This window comes from Spermophilus citellus (genome assembly GCF_964194105.1).
Source record: "Spermophilus citellus genome assembly, chromosome: 9".
Taxonomy (NCBI): Eukaryota; Metazoa; Chordata; class Mammalia; order Rodentia; family Sciuridae; genus Spermophilus; species Spermophilus citellus.
In genome coordinates, this window is record NC_138191.1 from 15,444,645 (window position 1) to 15,451,329 (window position 6,685).

Here is a 6,685-nt window from a genome sequence, read left to right on the forward strand (position 1 = left end):
GCGAAGCCCTGGGTTCGATGCTCAGCACCACACATAAATAAATAAATAAAGATATTGTGTCCAACTATAACCAAAAAAATAAATATTTACAAAAAAAGGAAAAGAAACAATGGTAGAATGATTTGGCCATTACTAATGCATGGGCCCACATGATTACATGAGTTTTGTAAATCTGCTTCATGGACAACCAGATGAAGGAGAAATTACACTTCACTGATTTGGGATGTGTCAAAGCGCATTCCACTGTCATGTGTAACTGATCAGAACAAATGAAGAATATATTTGAACAAATTAAAAAGCAGAAAGCAAGCTTACCAAAGTTCTGGGGCTGGTGTAAGTAGCAGATGCTCCTCTGCTGTCTGCATGTGTGGAAATTCTGGCTGGTGCGTGGGTCCTGGTCACAGGTGCTTGTGTCTTGATGCCAACAGCAATCCTTGTGAGCACGCAGGCATGTGTGTGAACACAGACAGCAGCTTCCACTTCGAGGGTCCTGAGGGCCATAAGGCACCTTGCTGGGAGATGTACATCAACGAGTGTCATTCAGAGCCCTGCCACATATATGTTCCCCATGATAAACAAAAACTAAATAATTTACAACTAGAATGCCCACACCACACAACATTCTCAACAAAATATTTCATGAGGATGAATTAAAAACAAAACAGGAAAGGGAGGATCTACACTAAATACACAGTCAACCAAACTAGAAACTAAGTCACATTAATAAGCAGATATAAGTCAAAATGAGTGGGAACCCAGATCATATCTCAATAATAAACTTGAATATTAACAGCCTGAACTCATCAATCAGAATATGCAGACTGGCAGATTCATTTCATGGGGAAAGACATCCACAGGCTGAGGGTGAAAGGATGGGAAAAAAACGTCACATTAATTGTGTAAACAAGCTGGGGTTTCCATGCTCATCTCAGATAAAGTAGACTTCAAGCCAAATTTAATTGGAAGAGACCAAGAAGGATATTTCATACTTCTTAAGGGAAGTATGTATGAGGAGGACATAACAATTATAAACATTTGTGTCCCAAACAATGGACGTCTGCATGTATCAAACAAATCCTTCTCAATTTCAATAGTAAAATAGATCATAACACAATAATACTGGGTGACTTTAACACACCTCTCTCACTACTAGACAGTCATTCTAAAGAAAAACTAAATGAAAAAAGTATAGAGGGGCTTGGGTTGTGGCTCCATGGTAGAGCACTTGCCTAGCATGTATGAAGCACTGGGATCAATTCTCAGCACAGCATATAAAATAAAATAAATAAAATAAAGTTCTAAGAAGTAAAAATAAATATTTTTTAAAAAGAAACCATACAATTATACAATCAATAATTTATACTTAATAGAAATATATAGAATATTTCATCCATTAACGAGTAAATATACTTTTTTTTTCAGCAGCACTTGTCTTCTTCTCTAAAATAGGCCATATCTTACACTGAAAAGCAATTCTTAGTAAATAGATGAATGGATTAAAAAAATGTGGCATCTATACACAATGGAGTACTATGCAGCAATAAAAAATGACAAAATCATAGAATTTGCAGGGAAATGGATGGCACTAGAGCAGATTATGCTTAGTGAAGCTAGCCAATCCCTAGAAAACAAATACCAAATGTCTTCTTTGATATAATGAGAGCAACTATGAACAGAGCAGGGAGGAAGAGTAGGAAGAAAAGATTAACATTAAACAGAGACATGAGATGGGAGGGAAAGGGTGAGAAAAGGGAAATTGCATGGAAATGAAGGGAGATCCTCATTGCTATACAAAATTACATACAAGAGGTTGTGAGGGGAATGGGAAAATAAACAAGGAGAGAAATGAATTACAGTAGATGGGGTAGAGAGAGAAGTTGGGAGGGGAGGGGAGGGGGGATAGTAGGGGATAGGAAAGGTAGCAGAATACAACAATTACCAATAGGGCATTATGTAAAATTGTGGATGTGTAACCGATGTGACTCTGCAATCTGCATTTGGGGTAAAATTGGGGGTTCATAACCCACTTCAGTCTAATGTATGAAGTATGATATGTCAAGAGCTTTGTAATGTTGTGAACAACCAATAAAAAAAAAAAAGCAAAGAAATTACCCAGCATTATAGCATATTAAAATGGAAGAAATTAGGAATCAGCGCTCAAGTAAAAAACAGAAGCCACTCTACCAAAGGGAGACTACATTATACATTATTTAATGAGGAATGGATAGTCAAATAAATCAAGGATGAAATAAAAAAATTGTTAGAGGTCAATGAAAACACTGATATGACATATCAAAATCTCTGGGACACTAGGAAGGCAGTACTAAGAGGAAAGTTTACTGCACTGTGCATGAATAAAGGACCTAACACTACATCTCAAAGCCTGAGAAAAAGAAGAACAAATCAATACCAAAAGCAATAGAAGACAGAAACTAATGAAAATCAGGAAAGGCAGCAGAATACAACAGGCACTAGTATGGAAGTACGTATAAACGGGGATGTATAACCAATGTGATCCTGCAATCTGTACAAGTGGTAAAAATAAGAATTCATAACCCACTTGAATCAAATGTATGAAATATGATGTCAAGATCATTGTAGTGTTTTGAGCAACCAATAAAAAAATAAAATAAAATCAGAGCTGAAATCAATGAACTCTAAAGGAAAAAAAATTGAAAAAACACAAAGTTGGTTCTTTGAAACAATAAATAAAATACATAAATCCTTGGCCATGCTAACGAAGAGAAAAAGAAAACTAAGATTACTAAAAAAGAAGATGAAGCAAGTAATATCACAAGGGACATGTCTAAAATGCAGAAAGAAATTAGAAACTACTTTGACAATTTGTACTCCAAAAAAATAGAAAATATAGAATACATAAACAAATTCCTAGAGTCATAAGACCTACTCAAACTGAATGAGGAGGTCATACACAATTTAAATCGATTAATTGCAAGTAATGAAATAGAAAACACCATCTAAAGCCTACCAACCAGTCTGGGGTTGTGTGGTAGAGTGCTTGCCTGGCATGTGTGAGGCACTGGGTTTGATTATTAGCATCACATAAAAAATAAACTAAAGGCATTGTGCCTATCTAAAACTAATAAAAATATATTTAAAAAAGCCTACCAACCAAGAAAAGTCCAGGACCAGACGGATTCTCTGCTAAATTCAATGAGACTTTCAAAGAAGAATTAATACCATACTTTTCATAGTATTCCATGAAACAGGAAAAGAGGGAAGCCTTCTAAACTCATTCTGAGACTAACATCAATACCAAAACCAGACAAAGACCCTTTAAGAAAAGAAAACTTCAGACCAATATCCCTGATGAACATACATGTAAAAATTCTCAATAAAATTCTGACAAATTACACACAAAAAATACTAAAAACATAGTTCACCATGATCAAGTGGGGTTCATCCCGAGGACCCAAGGTTGGTTTAACACGCAGAAATCAATAAACGTAAATCATCATATTTGGTTGTTATTACAATATTTGTGTCAGTGGTATACTACATCATGAAATCACTCAAAACCGATGTTGAGTCCCCCTTAACACACTGGTTCCATCTACTCCCCATAGTTTCCTTGAAACCTCCTTGGGGGCATTCAGTCTTTGGTCATTTCAACTCACTCACATTCAGAAGCTTTCACCTGGCCTACAGCTAGCAGGGAAAGGTCAGGGGATTTCAGGGTCTAACCCAATTCATCACTAGAGTCAACAGAATTGAGCTGGACTCCTGAGAACAGAGTAGCCATCCAGGACTCTACCCAAGAATTCCCGGACTCACCTGGAGGATGACACCCAGCCGCAGCTCCCAGCAGAAGTCCTCTCAGCAGGAGCCACCTAGCAGCTGTGCGGCACTCCCAGGTCTTCCGTGGCACTCCCAGGATCCTGCGCGGCGCTCCCAGGGTCCTCCATGGCGCTGCCACTGTCCTCTGCAGCACACAGGAGAGGCTGTGTACCCAGGGTGCGCGGGGCGGAGGCTCTGGCCGCCACAGGGAGGGCGACCTGTTGGGCTTCTTACCAGCTCTCCAGGTGAGCAGCAGACCCTCAGAGGTATGGACGCCGGCACAGGAGCAGGACTCACAGAGTAGGGCTTCGAAAGTGAGAAGCCACCTGGTGAAGGACGGCCCAGAAGCCAACTCATGGGAACTGCCCTTTGGAGCGGGTCTTGAGGGTTGTGTTCCCCACAGGCGCCTGGGCCTTCCGGCTTCCCGGAGAGTGCGGAGCACGTGCGTGTGCGTGGGGGGCGGAGCTAGGCGTGGGCCACATCCGGGGTAGGCAGGCGGGTGGGCGGGGAAACTTTCAAATTTGGGCGGGAAGCACAAGGCTTCAGAACCAGCAGGATGTGGTGCCCGAGGGTGTGCGACGGCACTTTTAAGTTCCCATCCTTTGGAGGCCTCGCCTGCGTGGTTTTATTAGTTGCTTCAGTCAAACTCTGAAACTCATCTCCCCCACAGAAGGTAGTGGTGCAGCAACTGAGTGACCGAATAGCGCTTAATAATAATATCTTCGGAGCTGGAGTTGTGGCTCAGTGGTAGAGCGCTTGCCTGGCATGTGTGAGGCACTGGGTTCCATTCTCAGCACCAAGATACAGGCCCATTTAAAAAAAAAAAAAAAACGATCTTTTAAAAAATAATAATATAGTCATTTATTTATCGTTTTATTGAAATGCTAGTGAGAGCATACTGTTGGGTGTTGGACACAAAACAAATATGGGCCCTGTCCACCGAGTTTCTAGACTAGTGAGCCAGTGCTTTTCAAAGTATAAAATCAAGCATTCATTAAGCTCATACTTATGTGGTAAATACCAGGGAAGTGTGAGGTTTTCTTGTTCTCTGAAGGAAACAAAAGTTGTGGTTCTGTGTTTCCCTTAGAAGAGTGATGGACGCAGAGGAATGGAGAGGGTGCATATATGAAGAGTACAAGTCTGAAAGAGTGGATATCCAATCTAAGTATGAATTTATGTACTAGACTTTGTGTGTTCAGCATATCTCGACTGATGTTGATATGTTTAATTGCATGCCTGTCAACAGTGTGTTCACATTGATATTCAGCTGCAGATAATCTATCAGGAAAAACCTACCGGTGGACATGAGTTATTTTAGGGAAAATAAGTAGACAGTAGGTTTCAAGTTTGAGAGGATGGGATCAGATATGCAAAAGCAGAAGTGGGGGTGTTTATAATCTGGTATGAAAGTAGCCATTTTAAAATTTGTGAATGCACAAATAAATATGCATATATAATATATATGCAAATATATTTTTGATAATTGAATATATAAGTCTTGTTACCCATGTATATTCACAATTTTATGTATGCTTTATATTAATGTAGATTCAGGTATACGGTTATATTTAGGTTTAGTGTTAAATTTTCTGTAGGGTAAGGGTTAGGGTGAGTGAAAAAAATGCATATGGAAAACTAAGAATACGCATTAGAATAACCCATGAATACATGTATGAAAATATAAATAAATATGTTTTGAACTAGGGAAGGTTTTATTTTTTTATTATTTTAAAAAAATTTTAGTTGTTGATAGACCTTTATTTTATTTATTTATATACAGTGCCGAGAATCGAACCCAGTGCCTCACACATGCCAGCACCCAGGAAAATAGGCAGGCCAAGGGCTCCAGGATCCTGGAGTCCATCCTGCACGCTCAGGGGGAAGTGCGCCCTCTTGTGCTCTAGTCTCTACTTGGCTGCCATCCTCTACTTTGAGTGGAGCCCAGGCGCCAGGGGCTCAGGGAGGACCTCACCTTGACTCTAGTAGTGCAGACACTCCATCCTAAGCCCCAGTGAAGAGACATCTGCTTGCTCAAAGGTGGCTGTGAGAAGTTTTCCTCTGCTTACCCAGAATTCTGTTCCAAAACCAGCGCCCCGGCAGACTTCTCCCCAGTGCCATGGAGTCCTTTCACCTGCATTGCAGCTCCACTGGAGCTGCTCTGCACAGGCTGTGGGGTCCTTTGGAGATTCTTCAGTTCCTCTACTTCCAGGTTGCCTTCCACGCTGCCTGGAGAGACATGCTGCACGCCCTAGGGATCACAGTCCTATTGAATGTCTCCTCCAAATGCCCAAACCACATGCAAGGATGCTACCAGTACAAACGCATCTGGCGAAAGATAACCACAAGTCCAACATGGGCTCCTGGTTCATGGAAGCCATGGAGTAGGACTGTGCGGTGAAGGACTACCGCGGTCCAGGGATGGTGCACTGCTAGGAGGGCATCCTCTGCTCTGCTACCATCTGCTTGGCTTAGCAGATGATAAAGGAGCAGCTGAGGCTAGAGAAGGCCTTGAGCCGCATGGAGCAGCTGTCCCAGGTGCTGGCCACATCCTGCTCCTCCAGGCCTGCCAGCCCTTCAGGCCCCTTAGGGGTACTGCAAGCCCACTCCCACCCTTACCTCACAGTTTGTCTTCAGCTTCCCTATCTCCCTGGGTGTGCAATTGGCCCCCAGCAGACTGCAGGACCAGCACAACCCCAACCTTACCTCCCCAGCACTCAGAGCCACTCACCTAACCCCTGAAACTAAGGTTGCTGCCAGGGATGCCTCTGTGGGACTGAACAAAATATAAATTTGTATCAAGAGTATATAATGAGTCTAATGTCTACTATGGTAGATGTCTTTTTCTCCATTTATCATACCTTCTACTACTGCATAGACTGATAATATA

At 41.5% G+C, this 6,685-nt stretch overlaps 1 long non-coding RNA gene across 1 annotated transcript; it reads right to left on the minus strand.

The window, feature by feature from the left end:
• Positions 1–320: 320 nt before the first annotated feature.
• Positions 321–4,116, minus strand: LOC308657030. Its single transcript, XR_014023841.1, has 3 exons — positions 4,033–4,116; positions 3,796–3,943; positions 321–512 (listed from the first exon to the last, which is right to left on the minus strand). It is a non-coding gene; the product is annotated as an uncharacterized lncRNA (long non-coding RNA).
• Between the last annotated feature and the right edge of the window lie 2,569 nt (positions 4,117–6,685).